The 23,562-nt window shown below is 33.9% G+C and overlaps 1 long non-coding RNA gene across 2 annotated transcripts in view; it reads left to right on the top strand.

Annotated features, from left to right (window-relative positions):
* The first annotated feature begins 2,240 nt into the window (after positions 1-2,240).
* LOC106145017 (uncharacterized) overlaps positions 2,241-23,562 on the top strand; it is a 35,163-nt gene continuing 13,841 nt past the window's right edge. The window contains exons 1-5 of one of the 2 annotated variants that reach the window (XR_013426535.1): positions 2,241-2,420; positions 6,427-6,508; positions 6,644-6,790; positions 20,443-20,510; positions 22,894-22,974. This is a non-coding gene — a long non-coding RNA (uncharacterized LOC106145017). The remainder of the gene's footprint in view (positions 2,421-6,426; positions 6,509-6,643; positions 6,791-20,442; positions 20,511-22,893; positions 22,975-23,562) is intronic. The other variant, XR_001229890.4, reaches the window with a different exon arrangement.

The raw sequence follows: 23,562 nt of genomic DNA on the forward strand, positions 1-23,562 counted from the left end.
TTACTGACAGCATTGTTTGTAATAGTAAAACAAGGGAGAAAATCATAACTTGCATTGGCATGCATGTGGAACAAAAGCAACTCTCCTATATTACAGGCAGAAAAGTAAGCTGGTACAACCACTGGAGAACAAGGTGGCACTATCAAAACTGAATTGTGCAAACCCTTCCATCCTACAATTCTATTTCTAGACATATATTCTGAAGAAATTCTTATCACATGCCCAAGAAGTTGGGTGCAAGAATGTACATTTACTCATGTTGTAATGACAAAAATCAGGAATCATCAAATGACTAGGAAGAGAATAAACTGCAGTGTATTCACAGTGAAATACTACACAGCAGTTCAAGTGAAAAAAAAAAAACTAGAACTACATGAACCTACATGTAGTTGGTTAAATTTCACACACATAATTATGGGTGGCAAAAGCAAATTATGGAATGATATGTAAGTTTAAAAACAATATATATCTGCATAATAACAATACTGTTTATATATATATATATATATATATATATATATATATATCAATAGGTATGTATATATAGTAGAAACTCTGATGGGAATGACAGATACCAAATGCAAGGGAGTTAACTTTGGGAAGAGAGGGAAAATGAGACTGCAGAAGGATTCACAGGGAGCTATAACTGAATATGGAATATTAAAGTATAAAGCAAATATGTGAAAAGTTAAAACATGACAAAGTGAAGTGTTTGGTACAGAGATGTTCATTGTATTCTCTGTAACTATACATATTTATAATTCATACAAAACAGTTAAAAGAAAAGCTGTGCTTTCAAGATTCTATTTTTTTAAATAAAAAAATAAGCTCCAAGAAAATAAGAATGAAGGAACTAATGAAGGCATACATTAGAAAGAGAGGTAACTTTCAAAAATGTTTTGTCAATAAAACTAAAAGCTGGATCAATAAATCTGATCAATAAAAATGCCAATAAAATAAAGAATGCATGAGAATGAGGTTTTTAAAAAGTTGAATACCATTGATAATTTTATACCTATAAATTTGAAAATTGATTAAAACTCTCAGGAAGCAAAATAAAATGCTATCTATATATTAGTAACCATGGGAATTATGAAACAAAACTCGAAAGAGCATCCTCATCCAGCTAGCTTTAAAAATGAATTCAAAACCTAAAGAACAGATCATTCACATACTATGTCTATTTGAGGTCACATAAAAGGAAGTTAATCCGACTCATGAGATCTAGCACAGCCTAAAATCAAAACTAGACAAGCCCAGAAAGAAAAACCATAAGCTAATCCAAATTATGAAAACACACACACACACACACACACACACACACACACACACACACACACACATACACACACTCAGCCTATTGCACCCAGCAATCCACTGCAAGGATACATACCAGGAGTTAAGGATTGTTCGCCATTAGAAAATCTATTATTGTCAAATAATGGAGAAAAGCTATATGGTCATTTCCAAAACTGATATAGAAATATTTGGTAAAATTTAGTCATTTGATTTAAAAGAAAATGATGAGTTGGCCAAGAAGGAAAAGAACAAATTGACTTTAGTTTTTATTTTTTTAAAATAAAGGTATCTACCAGAAATCTGTAGATAATAACATGAATGAAACAAAATGCAATCAAAATAACTTCTGGAAAGAAAGAAGTTTATCCTTAAGACTGTTATTCAGCATTGTCCTGGACTCTTGGGAAGACCCAATATTATTATTTACAAATAAAGTCTTACCCACAAAATCAAAGAGAATTGTCAAATTTTAAGAATGTAAGGTTCAGCAAAACGACCAGATAGATCAACCAAACCCCAAGCTAGCCTAGGGAACAGTAACAACAAAAATAGCCAGGGAAAAAGATAAAACCCCAACACTTCACCTTAAGAACAAGGGAAAACTTGAACTAACAGATGGGAAGTCTCAAAACGGAACTGGTTATCAAGTCTGGGCAAATCTACACAAGTAAAGAATCTCAAATCTCAAGAAATCTTTGCCATTTGGCGACAACTTATTACTGTTTGTGGTGCTAAAGTTTGAGGTTCTTCACAACTTGTGTGGAAAGGATATAGCGAACCGGCAAGGCCCTGACCGAGAAGCTACAACCCACTGCCTTCGCCCTTCCCAGAGGTCTCCGCCCCCACAAGCCCACAGATCCTGTAGCCGCGGCAGAAGGCCCACGCACACGGAAGAGCCATTTGCTCCCGCCCCTCTCTGTGTCGTGGCCGGACGTTTCCGGCCGGCGGACGCGCGCGCGTCCGGAAGTCCCGCCCGCCAGCCACAGCGCGCTGGCGCGCTGTCGGGTGTCCACCTCCGCGGCGGTCGCCGCCTGGCCTTTTCAGCACCCTCGAAAAAGTTTCCCCGAAGTTTCCAGTAAAAAGATGGTTGCAGCGGGACCGTGGCTAGAAAGAGCGTGAAGGCAAGCCGATAGAGGCCGTGCAGGCATTTCGTTTCCGCCTTCACCCTACCTTCAGGTCCCCTTCTGCTCCTCCCTGGCCCCTCGATTACTCTCTGGACTGCCCTTTACCCATCCCACCGACGGGTCCTTAGAGGTGTCCTTTGTCCTAAGCGCTCGTAGCACTTATCTTGAGTCTTTGCCGACTTCTATTCTTGTTATGACATTTGAGAGTTCCTCCTATTGTGAGGATTCCCCGCCCCCAGTACACCCCCCCCACACACACACCTCGTCTTTTGGGAATATAGCCTGTTGCAAAATCCTACCCGCTGACGGCATTCCCACAAAGGACCATCTCTCTCAGCCCCCACTCCCTTACTGAAAAACCTTCTCTCTCGATCTTTTTTTTTTGGGGGGGGGGCGTGGGTGGTGGTGGTGCTAGGGATTAACCCAGGGCCCTGTGCATGGGAGGCAAGCACTCTACCTACTGAGCTACAGCCTGAAAGCCTTCTCTTACGTGACAACAGTTGACAAAACAATGTTTTAGGAGTAAGGGACCTGACTTAAAACCTTTACACGCACATTATTTAATCAACGATCCTAATGAGAAAATTGAGGCACAGAAAAAGTCAATAATTTGCCCAAGGTATCATAGTTTAGATGTAGTAGAGTTGAAAAGTTGACTCCATTACTACTCCTCTCTCTTTCCCAAATACTATTGATCTCCCTGCCTGTCTTTTATTTGCTTCTCCTGAAAAATTGTTTCTGAATGCTGTCTAGACTCAACATTTATAGGTACCTGGCTTATGTCTAAGAACCCCCTGCCCACAACTCTCTCTTCACACAGGCCCTCAAGTGTTCCTTTTTATCAGATATCTAAACTCTAAATTTAGTAATATTTTGTATCTCCTCGTGTATGAAGTGTTAAGGATAGGTTAGATTACTAAAATATTGTAAATCTAAGTTCAGACAAAGGAGTGATCATTCTTCACTGATGTGGAAACAGTTGGGAAGCATAGTGGATTGATAGACAAAGATTTAGTTTGAAAAATTTGTTGCACATGTTCTTATTTTGAACGTCTAATAAAGATAGAAATAAAATTCACATTCATATAACATTTTGTACTCAATTTTAGGAGATTCATGAATCTTCCCCCAAATGTTTTTAAAACCCCCAGTTTAGGGAAATAGAATACTATACCTCAAAAGACAGAACTAAGTAAGCCAGATGTGGAAAAGACCTTTATCCTGTAGGCAGTGCAAAACCATTGGAGATACAAAAAGGTGGACCCAGCACTAGTATGACGGGTTCATTAAAATAAGAGGCAGTGAGATTAGTTAGGTGGCAGGTGGCATAGTTTAGGTAGGATATTGTGCCACGGAGCATTGGGAATGAGGGTAAATTAACAAGAAATAATGGCAAGGGCAAATCAAAAGAACTTGGTATCTGACTGGGTATGGAACTGAAAGAGAAAGAAATAACAAGGTTATTTGTTATGTCCTCCATTTTTGTCTTCAGGTTGGTTTTTTTTTTTTTTTTTTTTTTTGTACTAGGTCATTTCTAAAGAGGGGGGCATTACTACTGACCCAGTAGACATTAAAAAGGGCAAGAGAATACTATAAACAACTCTATTCTCATAAATTTGATAACTTGGGTGAGATGGAACGCTGTCAAAACTTCCAAAATTTACCCAAGAACAAAAAGATACGATGAATAGTCTTTTGATTATTTAAGAAATAGAACTGTGTTTAAAAGTAAAGGAAAAAAAAAAAGGAAAAATTTCAGGCCCAGATGGTTTTACCAGCTAATTTAACCCAACATTTAAGGGCAAAATATTACCAGTTCTATGCAAGCTCTTCCAGAATTTAGGACAGGAAGAAGGACTTCTCAATTCATATTATAAAGCCAGTATATCCTGACACCAAAACCAGATAAAGATAAAACAAAAAATAAAAGTATAAATCAAACTTCCGGTTGAACAGACTCAAAATTCTCAAAAATATGACCAAATCGATAAAAAAAATTTAAAATAATACACTAGGGCTAGGGTTGTGGCGCAGTAATAGAGTACTTGCCTAGCATGTGTGAAGCACTGGATTCGAGTGAGATACAACATTAAAATTACTATCAATAAGGAAAAATATCAATAAATTGAAGTTCATCAAAATTAAAATCTTTTGCTATATAAAGGAAAGAAAATGAAAGACAAGTCATACTGGGAAAATACTTGCAAATCACATAATTGACAAAGGACTTATATCCAAAATATATAATTTTCAAAATCTAATAAAATTTAAAATGGGCAAAAGTTTATAGACACCCCACTACAGATGACAAAAATTTAGTAAAAGAACAGGAAAAGATGTTCAATATTATTAATCATTAGGGAAATTAAAACTAGCCTTATGTGGGTAGGTTAATCAGCCACTCTGTGTCATTTCAAAAATGGAATGATATGTTGTTTATTGTTTTGGGGTAAATGGAGATTTCCTATACCATCCTTAGAACATTGCCTGGCATATTGCAAATACATATTTAATATTATTAAGGCAAGGTGGCAGTAACTGGCTATTTCATTAAAGGTCCAATACAAAACAAGATATCAAAACTTACCCTTAGTGCCCCAGAATTTCCCACTTTTAATCAGATTTCCTTCAACAGTTTTTGGAATTTTTGCCTGGGAGTAATCACTGGGCTGTATGTTAAACAGATCTTCCTACCCATCCTTCATGGTCTCCCTTGATCAATTAGAACAATTAGAACCTCTTCTAGTTTCTGCTAGGTGGAGTCACTCCCAGGGTAATGTCCCAAGTATCCCAGTATCCCACTCAGTTTCTTATGTCAACACACATTTATTTTCTATTTTCAGACATTTGTTAAATGACATTTCCTGCTTGAATCCTTTTATTTTTCCTATTTTGCGTTTCTTAATTTTTATTCCTCAATTATTGTTTTAATATGAAGTTTAGGAAGGAAATCCAGTGTCTTGGATGAGCAACCCCATTTATTCTTTGTATGTTTTGAAGGGGGAGATTTATTTAATACTTTAAATTTTTTGTCAGCCGGGTGCAGTGGCACATGCAAAAAAATTTGTCAAATTAATATTTACAGTATTTAATCATAATTAAAACACCCCCAAATGTAGTGCAGTACTCCACCAAAATCTCCATGGACAGTTCCCTTCGATTCTTTTAGTTCTTTCTGATGGTGTACTTGTATATTTTAAGTAATATGTTTATATTTATGGTTCCTAATTCAGATATTATCTACTTCAGACATCTTTTGACTTTAGTTATGAAAGATGAAGATTTAGCACTCCATTATATGGTTTCTTTTGTGATATCATTCAGTTTTGTGGTTTTCAATACTCTGCTAAATAAACACAAATTTATACTTTCAGGTTCTTTTCTCCATCAAATAATCTTTGTTAACATGAGATATATATTTACTTGAAGAGTTTGTTAGCATCTACTAAATTTCTATTTAGGCATGATTTTTTAAAAATCTATTCTATGTTTTCTTAGAATATATTCCAAACCTATTCCTCTTTATTGTTTCCATAGATCTGTTAATGGTCATATTTTCTATCTGAAGTGCTCATGCCAAAAACTTAGAAGTCACCCTTTTTCTCCTTTCCCTCAATTTTTATATACAATCCCTCATTACTCTGATGCTTACATTTATCCTCTTCTTTCAATTTCTGTCACTGCTACTCTAGTCTAGTGGCTCCTGATGGGATTGTTGTTCTTAACAGTGGTTGCCCTCTGAGGGAAAATAATAAATGTCTGGAGCCATTTGAGGTTGTCAAATTTAAAGGGTGCTCCTGACATGTAGTGAATAGAGGGATCTTTACCCACATGTGGCTATATGCTAAAAGCCCTTCAAAATATAGAATAAATGGTTTATTTGATAATAAAGCTCAAAAATATTAATATTGCTGAGGTTGATTCCACTTATATGTTCTTTCTCAAGAAACATCATTTTGCTTCTAAAATTCTCTAATACCTTGTCAATATCTTAATTTTGTAGACATGGCAGACAGATTTCACAGACATGGAGCATAAGTTCACACAAAGAAGTCCTGAAGATGCTGGGGCTGGACAGTGTGAAAGTAGGAGTTTGTACTTGCTTTAAAATCTTTTGAGTGATTTTGAATACTTTTTATAAATACTTTTTATAAATTATTTGTTTTTCATTTGTTCTTTATATTTGAAAAAATAATTACATTCCATTTTATCTCCCTAAGGTAAAAACAAACAAAAGAAAGAAAAAAAGCAAAACCCAAAACACCATGAATCTCAGTATAAATCAGTGAAATATGATTCTTCAGATAATGAATTGTTTCCTCGTGCATCATCTTCCTCAGGATGCCAGACAGATTCAAGCAATGAAGGTTGTTTACCACCCTGTTAAGGTTTTTGCATATATAACTTAAGTCATTTTAAAAAATTAATTAAACCTCCTTCATAATTTGTTTATTTGACTAATATTTATTGAGCCTACCTAATATGTGCCAGACATAATGGTAAGTATGGCAGGAAGTAATGATACCATAATAATGGTAAATATTTCTTCAGTCAAGGAACTTGTTTTATATTGGGCAATACAAATAAACAAATAGTCTATTACTGTGTAGATGAGTGCACATGCTAATCACCATTGACATTAGGGATTTTTATTCTCTCTCAAGTAATATGCTTATACTTTTATTCCTTGATTTATTAGTAGTCTAATCAGAATTTTTTCTTACTAGCAAAAGGAACTAACTGGCTGATTTAAGTGAAAAGGAATTACATTGAGTAACTTACATAATTGCCAAGAAGCATAGAGAATAATTCATCTCTGAATGTGGATAAGAGTAAGGTGAAATTTGATAGCCAGACTATAGCCAATTTTAGTTCACAGAGCCTGATGAGGGCACAGTGCCATCACTGCCACTGTTGAACCTGCAAGCCTTATCTTGCAATGTCAGTGTTACTTGATGTCACCATTACCATCACTGCCACTGCTGCCACAAGACACTGTATATTTCTGCCACCATGACTAGAATGGATTCTTCATTATTTCTGTCTCATTATGTCATTAACTTCTAGGCAGCAATAGGCTGATCCTAGGTCATATGCCTATGTCCTAAGTGCAAAGGAAGCTAGGAAAACAAGCACTGGCATTTTCAATATTGACAGCAGGAAACATAGGAAGCAGAATCAGACACTGGGCAATCAAAATTACAACATATATTATGCATATTCATACTAACTCTAGATTATGTCAATTGACTATCTTGAAATTATTCTTTAGTTTTACCTATCCTTATTCTCTCAGTGTTTGCTAGTGGTGTTTTGATTAGTGTTTCTATGAATTAATAAATATTATCCTTATAACTCTTTATATACTCTCTTTTATATAGGTTAAGTAATTGGTGTTTAAATTACTATCACTATATAAATATTGTTACATATGCAAAATCATATATCTAATATGATTATTGAGATTCTCAAAGGAAAAATATCTCTACAGTGTTTCTAGTCAGCATTAAGAACATCATTTACATTTTTTAAGTTCCTTAAAATTATGCCATATGTCAGTTTTGCTTCATATTAGAACCATGACTTTCCTGTACAGTTTTTTCCTTGAATTTTCTAATTCTCCTACTTTTTTTTTATTGTTGAGGATAAGATAATGTAACCTTGCCATAAGAAAAAAATTTTCTGTCTTTTTCAATACTACTTTTCATTTCTTATGAACTAGAAATAGTCATGCCTGACAAAAATCAACTCAAAATGGACCAAATAGCTATGAATTAGAACAGAAGAAACTCCTAGAAGAAAATGTAGGGTTAACACTCCAGCATATAAGCACAAGCAACAACTTTCTTAATAAGACTCCTAAAGCTCAGGAAATAATGCCAAGGGTTAATAAACGGGATGGCATCAAATTAAAAAGTTTCTGCACACCAAACAAAAAAATATCACACCAGTCAGAATGGCAGTCATCAAGAAAACTAAACTACAAAATACTAAAGAAAGAAATTGAAGAAAACTTTAAAGATTTAAAGATCTCATATGTTCTTGGATAGGCAGAATTAAAATAGTCAAAATGGCCATACTCCCAAAAGCTTTATACAGATTTAATGCATTTCCTATTAAAATCCCAATGACATTCTTCATAGAAATAGAAAAGGTAGTCATGAAATTCATTTGGAAAAATAAGAGGCTCAGAATAGCCAAAGAAATCCTCAGCAAGAAAAGTGAAGCAGAAGGCATCACAATACTAGACCTTAAATTATACTACAGAGCTATAGTAACAAAAATGGCATGGTATTGGCACCAAAATAGACATGAAAATCAATGGAACAGAATAGAAGTCACAGAGACAAAACCACATATATACAGTCTTCTCATATTAGACAAAGGCACCATAAACATACATTGAAGAAAAGATAGACTCTTCAACAAATGGTGCTGGGAAAACTGGAAATCCATATGTAGCAAAATGAAATTGAATCCCTATCTCTTACCCTGCATAAAACTCAACTCAAAGTGGACAAGGACCTAGGCATTAGACCATAGACCCTGAGCCTACTAGAAGAAAATGTAGGCCCAACCATCATTATGTTGGTTTACATATTGACTTCCTCAATAAGACTCCTAAAGGGCAAGAAGTAAAATCAAGGATCAATACATGGTGGTGCTGGGGTTATAGCTCACTGGTAGAGTGCTTGCTTAGAATGTGTGAGGCACTGGGTTCGATTCCCAGCACCACATAAAAATAAATAAAATAAAGGTATTGTGTTCATCTATAAACTTAAAAAATCTTTAAAAAACAGAATCAATACATGTTATGATATCAAACTGAAAAGTTTCTTCACTGCAAAGAAAACAATCAAGAACATGAACAGACAGCCTAAAGAATGGGAGAAAATCTTTGCCACTTTCACCTCAGATACAGCATTAATCTCCAGGATATAAAAAGAACTCAAAAAAACTTAACACCAATAAATAAATAAATAACCCTATCAATAAGTGGGAAAGAGAACTGAACAGGCACTTCACAGAAGAATAAATATGAATGGCCAACAAATAGTGGGAAAAAATGTTCAACATCTGTAGTAAATACAGAAATGCAAATTAAAACTACACTGCTAGCCAGAATGGCAATTATCAAGAATACAAGAGACAATAGTGTTGGTGAAGCTTGGGGGAAAAGGTTCTCTCATACAGGCTGGTGGAACTGCAAAGTGGTGCAACTACTATGGAAAGCAGTATGGAGATTCCTTGGAAAACTTGAAATGGGACCACTATTTGACCTAGTTATCCCATTCCTCAATATATATACCCAAAGAACTTAAAATCGGCATACAGTGATGCAGCTACACCAAGTATACAGCAGCTGAATTCACAATAGCTGAGCCATGGAACCAACCAAGGTGCCCTTCAACAGATGAATGGATAAAGAAAATGTGGTATATATACACAATGGAATATTACTCATCCATAAAGGAAAATGAAATTATGGCATTTTCTGGTAAATGGATGGAACTGGAGACTATCATGCTAAATGAAATAAGCTAGTCCCAAGAACCTAAAGGCTGAATTTTCTCTCTGCTATGTGGATGCTAGCGTACAATGGAGGGTGGGATAAGAGGGAAGAATAGAAGTTTATTGGATTTGACAGAGGAATGAAAGAAATCCCATCACTATATACAAATATAATGCACTGTTTTAAAGTGTGGAAAAAATATTCTTGCCTAATAATATAATCTGGAGCACTTTCTACCACCAAAATCTTCTACGTAGCTGACTCTGGGATTTCTCCTCACTGGAATTCCAGGTTGGGGCCACTGTTTTCTTAGATCCATGACTTCTTCTCTCTTAGTTTCCTGTCTTGACCATTAGAGTATATTGCCAAATAAAATTTTTTTTCCAAACCATCAACTTGAGAGAGGAGATTCAAGACAGCAGATTAGAAGGTGGCTTAAATTACTCTATGCCTCCAGATTTAAGCAGCAGGAGAACTGCTTTTCAGTGAGGTGGGTAAAAGAATGATTTCACTAAATTCAATATCACAGTATCTTAGGGACTAAGAAATTTGGGTGCATCAAATGAAGAATAAGAAAGAATATTTGGAGCCAAGGCAGCTGCAGCAATGGCAGTGACACTGGTTCACCACAGATAGTAAGGATGACACAGAGAAAGAAACACAACAACAGATGGCACAGGAAAGCATGGTGATCAGAAAAGCAAGCTAAATTTAGCTGACCCAGAGGCTGCAGAGAAAACTGGTGTTTGAAAAATGCTCTGTATTTCCCAACTGGCAAGCAGAGAGTTGAGGAAGGAGTCCTCTTGAAGAGGTCATGCTGGATTTTGCTGCTGCAGAATCCCAGGAAATTATAGCAAACATTGCAATACAGCTCTGTCAAGAACTTGAATTGTGGTCTAGTGTGTATCTAGCAGAGCATGACTGAAACAGGCATAATGTGGATAGTATCCAGAAAAATTAAAAAATGGAGTACAATTCACTTTACCTTTGAGTCTCGTGGCTTATATGACCAGCTGAAGAGGATTAGGAAAATGAACAAATGGGAGAATACATCCAAGGACTAAGCCTGGGAAGGCTACACTTGTGGGAAATAATGTATGCAGTATTGGGTCTCCTTCCCTGAGAGTAGAATTCTTGGGAGGCTCCTGAAATCCAGAACCCAACAGAAATCAGAATTTGCCTGGTCTGAATTGTGATGTTATTCTACTTTCTCCAGAGCACATTTCACCCAACAAATTCCCTAAGACCTGATTAGACTAAGTGCCAGCCACTGGAACTCCCCTCACAGAACCAAATTCTGTGAACCAAATTGCTGTTGAACCAAATTCATCCAAAGGATAACATACTTTGCTCCACGTAAAAATTAAACACACTCTGCAGCAGCCCAACCCTGAGTGGGCATCAATTTGGTCTGTGCAGACAAAACTCCTATTAACAGTATTTCCTATTCTGTTCTATCTTATATTGGTGAGGAGGGAGGCTGAGAGTTATTTCAATCAACTTCAGGTTAGGGCTACCCCAACTGGAAGATAAGTAAGCAACAACAAAAGAGGAAGGGGTTAACAAACCCCAGCCCTTGGCGCACTCCCCTTCCCCACTCCCCTCAGTACATAGCCCAAGAAGAAATGGGAAAAAAAGGACAGTCAGGAATAGGTAGTGACCATCCATTCTTGTTGACTGTTTTGACCATCTCAGTGGAGATGATACTTTCATTTTTCATTAAGAACATTTTTTCCTTATTCATTCATTTTTTTTTTGGTGTTCTTGTTGTGCTGCCACAACCCAACATTTCTTTTCACTCAATTTTAGCTTTTTTTACAATAATTGTTTTTACTTGCCTTGTCTTTTGAGGATTAGGGTTTTTGGTTTATTTCATTTTTGTTTGTTTCCTTATTTTTCCTTCTTTCTTTCCTTCCTTTTTGGCTCCTAACAGCCAAATTCTCTTATTGTCTCCCTCCATTTGTTTTTCTTATTTTTATTCCTTCTTTAGAGCTATAACTTTTTACATCCCTTCTGAATTCTCTCCTTCATGTTTTGAACATTCTAAACTCCCTTCTATCTTCCTCTCCCATTTTCTTTTTCTCTTCATGAACTTTATTTTTACTGTTTGCTATAACTAATTGGTTTATATAACTCCTGACTCCATCATTCATGCTGTTTCAATTATTCCTGCTGTGTATATCATAATTAACATCTATTGTTTGCTTTAATGCCAGATCTAGTTCATGGTTACTTATCATTTTTTGCTGTTGGCAATTGCTAACCCAACCACTCCTATTTTTTATTAATTAGCATTGTAGATGTTATAGTAGGAGACAGGTATTTATTTTAATGCTGTATATTGTTTGCATAAGTTTTTGCTATTCTTTGTTTCTCCCTTTTCTAAGAGATACTTGGAAGCTACAGGTATACTATATGTTCATAGTGCAGAGACTCTGCTGTTGAACCAAATTCATCCAAAGGATAACATACTTTGCTCCACGTAAAAATTAAACACACTCAAACTTCAGCTATAATTCAATACAAAGAATATAAGAGATAAAACCTCAAAATAACAACCTGGCCACAAGTAGAAAAAGCTACAGCCAGGCCCTTTGGTCCCATTAATGGATATCTACACTTGTAGCAAAAAGAGAGAATTAATGCAAAGTCTGTGGATACCACACCTATTAAAGAGTCTTAATCTGAATCACTCTAGGACATTGTATCAAGAGAAGGCTATGCCGTAAAAAGGCCCACACATAAGAGTAGAGGAGAAAACCATCCCAACAGATGTATAAAACTCAACACAGGGATACAAAAAATATGAAAAAATAAGGTAATATAATTCCTCCTAAGTTTATAATCTTCCAGTAACTGATTCCAAAAGTATTGAAGTGGAAGAAATATCAGATAGAAAAATTCAAAAGAATGATGATAAAAATGATCAAAAAATTCCAAGAGAACATAGAAAAACACCTGCATGAAATAAGAAAATCAGTGCAAGATACAAATGAGAAATTCAATGAGAAGATAGAAAAACTGAAAAAGTATCAAACAGATATCTTGGAAATACAAGACACAATCATATAAAATGTTCAGTTGAAATTTCCTCTAATAGAGTAGACCATGCCAAAGATATAATCTCAGAGCTGGAAGACAAAAGTGGCCAGCCTTGAACGTTCAGACAGTATTAAAGGAAAGAAAATAACCATGACCAGAATATACAAGAACTGAAGGACAACATTTAGACAACAAATTTAAGGAGTTGGAATTGGAGGAGGATGCAAGCTAATATAAAGGATAACGTCTTCAGGGAAATAATAGCAGAAAAATTTCCAGACCTTGAGAATCAGATGGACATAAAAATGGAGGATGCATTCCAAACCTCAAAGAGACAAGATCAAAAAAGACCCTGTCCATAACACATGTAATTAAAATGCCTAATATTCAGAATAATCATAGAATTTTGAAAGCCTCAAGAGAAAAATGTCAGATCACATTTAGAGTCAAGCCAATCATAATTACTTCCAATTTCTGAGCACAAACCCTGAAAGCCAGAAGGACTTGGAATGATATGTTCCAAGTCCTGAAAGAAAAGTAACTGTCAACTACAATTTCTATGTCCAGCAAAGTTATCTTTTTGAATCAAAGAGATTAAAAACCTTCCAAGTAGAAACTAAAAGAATTAATGATGACTACTAAGTTGGCACTCCAGAAAAAAATTTCTTCACACAGAATAAGTAAAAAACAATCCCCAGAGCTCACAAATGAACAAATCTCATTTGAAAATTAACTAAGCAAATGAGAAATAGGACCAAATTAAACATTAACAATCAGTCAAAATGGCAAGAATAAACATCTCTCTATAGCAGCACTGGATGTAAATGGTCTCAACTCTTCAATTAAAAGACATAGGCTGGCAGATGGATTAAAAAACAAGTCCCAACTTTATTTTATTTGCAAGATACACACATACAAAGACTGTCACAGTTGAAAGTGAAAATATGGAACTTGATATGCCATGTGAAGGGAGCCCCCAATCAACCAGGAGATGGACTCTTATATTAAACAAAGAAGAATTCAAGCCAAAATTAATCAGAAGAGACAAAGAAGATTGCTACATAACTAGTAAAGGGAACAATCCAACAAGAAGATATAATAATAGTAAATATTTGTGCCACAATTATGAGTGCACCTAATTACATAAAAAAAACACTACTTTAATTAAAAGACTCAGATAGACCCCAGCACAATAATACTGAGTGCCTTAAACACATCTCTGTTACCAATAGGTAGATCATCCAGACATAAATTCAGTAAAGACTCTCTGGACCTGAAAAATATTATAAATCAAATGGTCTTAACAGAAACTTAAAGAATATTTCATCTATTTGAATGAACACCCAAATACACTTTTTTTCCAGCAGCCCATAGTATCTTCTCCAAAATAGATTATATTTTAGGTCCCAATACAACTCTCAGAAAATTTTTTTTAAGTTTTTTAAATATAATTCCTTGCAGATCAAAATGTAATGGAATTAGAAATAAATATCAAAATAACATACAAAATCTAAACAATACATTTTTGAATGATGAATTGGTGGTAGAAGAAATCAGGAGAAATTTAAAAATTCTTAGAATAAAATGAGAATAGTGATACAACATATCACAACCCCTGGGACACTATGAAGGAACAGTTTTAAGAGGAACATTATAGTATGAATGCCTGCATAAGAAAATCAGAATGATCCCAGATAAACAACCTTAATGATACATCTCAAGGCCCTTGAAAAAGAAGGGAATAAAACAATTTTAAAACCAGTAAAAGAACAGAAAAAATTATGGTCAGAGCTAATAACAATGAAATTTAGAATAAAAGAAATACAAAGGGCCAATGAAGTGAAGATTTCATTCTCTGAATAGGTAAACAAGATTGATAAGCCTTTAGCCAAAATAACCAAAAGATAAAGAAGATCCAAATTGTAAAATTAGAAATGAAACAAGAGAAATTGCCACAGAAATCCAGAGGATCATTAGGAATTATTTTGAAAACTTTTACTCCAATAAATTGAAAAATCTCTAAGAAATGGATAAATTTCTGACACATAAAATCTGCCAAAATTGAATCAAGAAGAAATAGGAAACCAAAATAGACCAATTGCTAACAATGAGATAGAAGTTACAATAAAATATCTTCTAACAAAGAAAAGCTCAGGATCAGATGGATTCTCAGCTGAATTCTATAGACCTTCAAAGAATTAATGTCAATGCTTCTCAAACTATTTCATGAAATACAAAAGGATATAATACTTCTAAATCCATTCTGTGATGTCAGTATCACACTCATGCCAAAACCATTAAGGATATACATCAAGGTTAGGAAACTATAGACCTATATCCCTGATGAACTTAGATTCAAAAATTCTTAATGAAATATTAGCAAATTGTATTCAAAATCATACTAAGAATATTGTACAACATTACCAAGTTGGTTTTATCCCAGATGCAAGGAAGTTTTAACATATTCAAATCAATAAATGTAATTGAATATAATTAAGGATAAAATCACTTAGTCACCTCAATAGATGCAGAGAAAGCCTTTGACAAAATTCACCACTTATTAATGATAAAAACATTGAAGAAATCTACCTTATCATCATAAAGGCTATATACCAAAAGCCCCAACCAACATCATAGTGAATGGGGAAGAACTGAATGCATTTCCTTTAAAATCTGTAACACATCAAGGATGTCCATTCTCACCACTCCTATGTAATATAATACTAGAAATTCTAGCCAGAACAATTAAGCAAGAGGAGAAAATAAAAGGGATTCAAATAGGAGGAAAAATAATTCAAATTACCACTGTTTGCAGATGATAAGATATGATACTTAGAAGATCCAAAAAGTCCTACCAGCAACATAGTTTACAAAAATCAGTAGCTTTCCTATATAACAACACTGAATCTTCTGAGAAAGAAATGAAGAAAACAATCCCATTCATAATAGCCTCAAAAACTAAAATAAAATACTTAGGAATAAATCTAACCAAGGAGGTGAAAGACCTCAACAATGAAAACTACAGAACACTGAAGAAATAAATTGAAAAAGATACAAGAAGGTGGAAAGACCTCCCATATTCATAGATAGGCAGGATTAATATTGTTAAAATGGCCATAAGCAATACAGATTCAATCTACCAAAAGCAATACAGATTCAATCTCCATCAAAATATCAATGACATTGCTCACAAAACTAAAAAAAAAAAAAGTTGTAAAATGCATTTGGAGGAATAAAAGACCCAGAATAGCCAAAGAAATTCTAAACCAAAAAAGTAATGCTGGAGGCATCACAATACCAATAATATAATTCAAATTCAAATTATACTCCAGAGGTATCATAACAACATAAAATGGCTCCAACATAAAAATAAATACATAGACTAATGGAACATAATAGAAGTCACAGAGACAAACCCATACAGATATAATCATCTAATCCTTGACAAGAGTGCCAAATATCAAATTGGAGAAAAGAGACTTTTATAACAAATGGTACTAGGAAAAACTGGTTATCCATGTGTAGAAAATTAAACTAGAACTTTATCTTTCATCCTGCACAAAAGTCAACTCAATGTATCAAAGACCTTTGTAACTCCTAGAAGAAAATAAAGAATCAACACTCCAACGCACAGCCATAGGCTAGGACTTTCTCACTAGGACTGCTAAAGCTGAGGAAATAATACCAAGAGTTAACAAATGAAATGGCATCAAATTAGAAAGCTTCTGCACACCAAACAAAACAATTAGGAATGTGAAGAGAGAACCTACAGAATGGGAGAAAATCTTTTCTAGTTGCTCTTCTGACAGTATAAATATCTGGAATATATATAGAAGCTGAAACAAAACAAAACACACACAAAAAAACCCAAATAATCAAATTAATAAATGGGCAAATAAATTGATACTTCAAAAAAGAAGAAGTACAAACAGCCAACAAATAAATGAAAAAAAATGTTCAACATCTTTAGCAATTAGGGAAATGAAAATCAAAACTACACTGAGATTATTCATCTCACGAACTAGTCAGAATATCAGCCATCGCAAATACAAACAATAAATGCTGGAGAGGTTGTGGGGGGAAAGTAATATTTTTACATTGTTGGTAGGATGGTAAATTAGTACAACCCTATGGAAATCAATATGGCGGTTCCTCAAAAATCTAGGAATGAAAACACCATATGACCCAGCTATACCAGTCCTTGGTATTTATCCTAAAGAATTGAAGTCATCATACTATAGAGATACTTCACACCCATGTTTATAGTAGCACAATTCAAAATAGCCAAATTATGATACTAGCCTTGGTGTCCATCAGTGAATGAATAGGTAAAGAAAATGTGGTATGTATATCCAATGGATTTTTAATCAGCCCAAAGAAAAATGAAACCATGTCATGTGCAAAAAAAAAAAAAATGGATGGAACTTTAGAGCAGTATCGTAAGCAAAATAAGCCAAGCTCAGAAGGTCATATGTTTTCTCTCATATGCAGAAGGTCGAGACAAAAAAGGAAACGAAAAGCGTGTGTATGTAGGAGGGTGGATCTCATGAAAATAAAAGGGAAATCAGTAGAATAGAAAAAAGGGGAAGGAGAAGGGAAGAGAAGAGGAACTACTAGGAATGATATTGGTCAAATTATATTGTTAATATGTATCAAAAAATCCCACCATCATGTACTACAATGTACAAATAGAAAAACATGAAGAAAAAATATATCATCTGGGAGGTAAACTTTCTGAGTCTTGGCATATTTCAAAATGTCTTTGTTCTGCCCTGGCCCTAATTGACAGTTTCAGAATGACTTTCTCCGATTTCAGTTTCCAAAGGCAAGCATTTCAAAACTGTACTGCAGTATGTTTTGATATTTACATCTGAATCTTTGAATAACTTGCTTATTGAGTCATTTCTTCATTTTTAAGTTTTAGGTTAGGCTCTTCAGAAGATAAAAAAACTTGGTTCTTTTTTTTTTTTTTTTTTTTTTTGTGTGTGTGTGTGTGTATGGTCCTGGGGATTGAACCCAGAGCCTTGTGCATGCAGGGCAAGCACTTTGCCAATTGAGTTATATCCTCAGCCCAAGTTTCTTTTCTTTTTAAACCACCATTTTCCTCTCATATTCACTTCCTCTCATCCTCCTAAATAGGATCTCACTATGATAACTTTGATGATTTCATTATTCAATAATTTCATTATCATGAATTTATAGGTGCTATTCATAACTGAGCTAAATAATGTTTCCTTTCCAGCACTTTTTTTTGTTTTTCTTGCATTTAGTAATTTTTAAATTTTTGTTTAGTTTTCTGTTTGTGATATATAGTCATAGTCTAAATTGCCTTTCAAAATATTCAAGCACATCAAGTATTCCATTCATTTTACTTGAGGTTTCTCTCCTACATCCTTTTAATAAACTCCATTTGAACTTAACTGTTCTCAAGATGTGTGAAGTAGCTATGATATTAGATTCTTTTTTCATCTTCATTCTGAGCATTTTCTTTACCTCTCATTTGGGTTTGATCACCCATTTTTTTTCCATAGACACTTAAATTTTTATTTGAGTAATCACTCAACATATTCATACATAAAATGGGTGACTGCTTTAAAGCTTTTGAACAAAAACAATATATGCTTTATCAAAATACTTTAATAGTACAAAAGTATATCCATATATATACAAAAATAGGATCTAGACAAAATGGTAAGCCTTTTGTAATAATTCTGATGGCATTGATTAAGAATGAGTTGCTAGAATACACTGATGGCATAAGGAACTAACTTTGAAAATTTCTCCCCAGTTTGCCTAAAAGTATGCATGCTTAACACAGGCAGTTACAAATAAATATAGATTTATCTACCAAGTGCAGTGTCTCCAGGAAACAAAAGGAAGAGAGGGATTCTTATCTTTAAAATAATCCTCTAATGCTATTTGCAACTCAAGCACTGGCCTTCCAAAGGAATGTGATTGATTCACTTGATAGTTGTGAGGGCCACAAGATTCCTTGCTCTTGGTATTCTTTATGCAGCTGCCTTAATTCTGCAGTGGAGGTCCCAGGGGTTTAATGAGGCTTTTAAAGAAACACCTAATTATGTAGCCACTTGATCATCCATTTTATGAAGCATACGATTCTTATCTTTTTTCCTTCTTATTTTATTGGAGCACCTCTTCTGGTAACCTCCAGGAAAGATGGACAATTACTATTCTGTTTATAGTTGTAAGTTTATGCCATTAAATACATTTCATTTATTGACTTCTTCCGCTAGCATAGACCTCTGTTGAAAATCCAGGAGGGCTAGGGATGAATCAGAGGTGAATTGAGCTTTACTGGGACTCTAATCTCATTTTGCATGGTTCCAAACTGGGTTTAGATGATCATCCATCATTCAGTTTATGTGATAGAGGAAGGGTCTTTAAATAGTCTTTATAGGTCAATAACATCATCTATAACTTCTAAATTTTTTAAATGAAAAATACTTACTTTTAACAAAAGATTACAAGACATTGCCACCTAACTCCAATATCTGGGTTACCGATAGGACTAAAAAAACAAGAGAAAAAAATAACAGCCCTATAAGTATCCCAAATATTAGGGTTAGGTGGCAATGAATTTTAAACAATTGTGATTAATATATTCAGAAAAATAGAGATTTATAAACTACATAAAAGAATCAAGTGGTCTAGTATAAAGTTCATTGGTATAATTCTAGTAAAGTTCAAGTATAAATTCCATTGTTTAAAATTAACAGTCTAGATAGGTTTACCAGTAGATTAGTCACCAAAAGACAGAATTGGTGAACTGGAAGTCAGTTCAGGAGTAAAATAAAAAAATGGAAGGTAGAGAAGAGAGTCCATCAGAGACATGTGAGATTCAGGGAAAAGATCTAAAATATAACTGGAATCCAAGAAGGAAAGAAGAGCCAATTGGAGAGAAGCAGTATTTAAATAAAATAATGGTCAAAAGTTTTTTTGAAAGACATCAAGTACAGATTTAAGAAACTCTGAAAACTCCAAACCGTATTAAAATATATAGGAAATCTTATGCAGGGAACTTTTTCTTAGAGTTAGGAAAGAGAATGTCTTTTATAGTATGGAGTAGTTAATATGGTGGCAGGCTAATAATCACCTTTTCCATTTCTCCTTAAAATAATTTATTTTTCATATTTCCCAGTAAAGAATTTAATAGTTGCATTTTTATAGTTTCTGCTAATAAACATAGCACCTTATGCTTTCTAGGTTATCCAAAAGTTAGATTCTAGTGGAACAATATTCACACCAGTATTGTTCTCTAGATGAGATTCTAAATGCCACATATTTATTATATATGGCATTTATAAATGCCACTGGGATACGTTTCTTAGCTTATTTTCTGCTTCTATCATAGTCTATCACAGTTTGATTAATTAATAAAGAAAAGACACTTTTCTATTTTTAAAAATGAATTAAAACTTCCAATTTTTCTTTTAAAAAATTTAGAGATTACCAAGGGAAAAATTAAGAGAAAGAGAAAAGACAAAAAGAATAAATGGAAAAGAGAAGGAAAGGTAAGTGATTGTGACTAATTTAAATAAAGATAAGATTGACTGCTGTAGGATACTGTACTTTCTTATTGATCAAAGAGCACAGAATCTGCAGGGTATTTTGAAGATAGATATAAGGTAAAGAATGGTTAACATGTTGGTGCTAAAGTAACAGTGCCTTTTTCCTTTTCTTCAGATATTCAGAAAACTATATACATAATTACAACCCTAAAACTGCAAATCTTTTAACTTTAAAATTAAATTAATTTTAATTTTTCATTTTATTTTGCCTTTTAGTTTTGATGTTATAAAGTGGTTATAAAATGCATATTTACTTTGAAAAATACAAATAATTGGAAGGAAAATTGAATAACAGGTGAAATGGCCACACTTTTCTCTTTAATTCATCCCCCTGGGGTTATCACTCTTAAAATTTTTGTGTATATCCTTAGGTTCTTTCTCTATTCACATGGAAATAAGTGAAATTGATATAAATAAATGTACATAATTTTCAGACATTAACAACCAGCTGAAGCAGCATACTGAAAAAACCAATCTTTTAGCAGGGCATTTCCCTAGGAGCCCTTTACCCCCAGAGAAAAGCAGTTTCCTGGGGCAGGAATTGGAGTACAGAAAGCTTTAGGTAATTAAACCAAAGGAAAGCAATAAGAATCTCAAAGAACCAAGCCAGTTTTTTGTTTCTTTTCCCCTAAATCTCTCCTACCACTTTGCTTACTGCAGAATATACTGTATTTGAAATTGCTATAATCCAATCACTAATTTTTCTATCAAAAACTATCAAAATTAACAAATATATTAAAAATTAATCAGAAGATCTACTGGTAGCATATAAATAAGGAAAGGGATATAACTGCATAAGAAAAAATTAATTCTCCAAGTCACAACCAAGGAAAGAAAAAGAAAATTTTGGCAAGGCCCTTCTCCAATGAAACTATGCTACGGAAAGAGGGTAAGAGTAAAACCAACCAAACAAACAAAACCACAAAACAAAATAAAACCTATGTTCTAATAAATATCACATTTGGGTAGAAGCATCCTGAGAGTATGACGAGATTTAATTCTGAGAAAAGTTCATGGAAAAATTCCAAGTAGCAGCTTTTTCCTCCTATTTGAAGATCTCCCTGGGGCCTAGCATTTTGGTTTCTCAGGGCTGTCTGATAAGGAAGTTGTCATGCTGCTTTGTTTGTTAGTCAGAAGCAGCAGATGGAATTCTATACCTACTCTTATATTAATGAGTAGAGGAAAGTTCTGTTTGGGTTTGAGTTTTTGATCATCCCCAAGTTGGTTAAACTAAATGGTGATCTTTAAGAATCTTGATTAATCAAATCTTCCAACAGGTTCTTGTTGAATTGTTGAAACTTCACTGAAGTCCTTAGATCTAAGAAAGATCACCAGCAATTGGTCCTACATCAGTGACTATAGGATCTACCCTTTTCTGCCCTGAATTGCCTCAGGACCTAATGGCACTGAAACAGCCTGAACTTAGAACATAGGTCCCTGGATCAGATCTGTGTTGTGGTAATTTTTTGCTCCCAGGAGCAAAGACATCTGGAATTGGTGGATTCTGGAAGCAGATAGTTCCTTGCTGAAAAGCAGAAAATCTCCAGACAGTTTCATATTAGGTCCCAATTTGTCTATTAAGGATAAACCATTCATTAACATGTTTTCTTGTATAGATGGTCTCTGGTTAACTCTGGTTCCCTTCATTTTGTAAAAAGTTATGAAGATTCTAGGGTTGTTTGCTACTATATGCTAATATAACTTACCCTGTCTGATACATTTGAGTTGGTTATAAATATCATTTGTATTGTTAATTTCCTGCCTTTTTCTATCAATTAAAAAGATAAGATTTAAAATCTTCCTTATGATTATGGAGTTCTCGTAAAGTTTTCAATGTTTGCTTATACTTTGAAGTTCTTTTAAATGAATTTAAAATTTGAATGATTAAGTCTTCTGACAAATTATGGTTTTTATTATTATGAAGTTACTTCTTTAATAGTATTTATTGTCTTAAAGTCAATTTTACCTGATAGTATCAGCTATATCACATTTTAGAGGGAGAGAAGAAGAATTATTGTTTGTTTGGTATCTTTTACTTCCAACTTCCCTCTAGTCAGCATAAATTAGTTGTGTTTTATATTATTATCCAGTTTGATGATCTTCATCTTTTGAATGTTGTCACAGATTTAATATAATTACTAATATTTTTCAGTTTAATCTTACCATTCTATTTATGCCACTTAGTTCAGTTTTTGTCTTTTTAACATATTATACATTTTCTAATTTATATTTTTCTTCTTTTATATTGGTTACCATATAAACTATAACATACAACCTTGATTATCAAAGACTAATGTTATTTGGTTCTTTTACTTTCCACTTACAGAAAAGAAGGACATCAGAATATTCTGATTTCTTTACCTTTTCCCTGACTTCTATGCTGCTGTGTTGTGTATTTTAATTCTGGGTAAATTTTAAACCACTTAATATTATCCCCCTAAATCAGAAATTAATTCATTCATGTAAATGTTTTTGTCATTAAAAAAAAGTAAGTGAAGTTAACTTTCAAAAGAAGAAATTAGAAAAGATCAACTAAAATACAACTTAAAGTAGGAGGAAGGAAATAATAAAGATTAAAAACCTTAAAGACTTTTAAGAGAAAGAAAAAAATGGATCATAAATTCAAGAATGGATTTTTAAGAAAATCCCAATAAATTGATCAAAGCCTTGACAAATCTACTTAAAAAAAAGAAAAGGAAATACAAAAGTTTAAAAGGGGTGTATCAACAGATATATAACTTTAAACACTTAAAGTGAATAATATGAACAACTTTGCTAATCTATGGGTTTGAATCTGTCCATGACACAGCTATGTAAAAAATATGACATTATCTTTCTGTAATTCATCCAATTTTATTTTTGAAACCCTAAGTCATTGGCCTAGGACAAAAACCTGATCTCAGTCAGTTTGGAGTTTCCTACTTTTAGTCTCATTTGAGGTGTATGAGGGGAGATCTCTATGTTACCAGGGAAGGGCAGGGAAAACGTACTCGTA

Source organism: Ictidomys tridecemlineatus, chromosome 10 (assembly GCF_052094955.1).
Source record: "Ictidomys tridecemlineatus isolate mIctTri1 chromosome 10, mIctTri1.hap1, whole genome shotgun sequence".
NCBI classification, from domain to species: Eukaryota; Metazoa; Chordata; class Mammalia; order Rodentia; family Sciuridae; genus Ictidomys; species Ictidomys tridecemlineatus.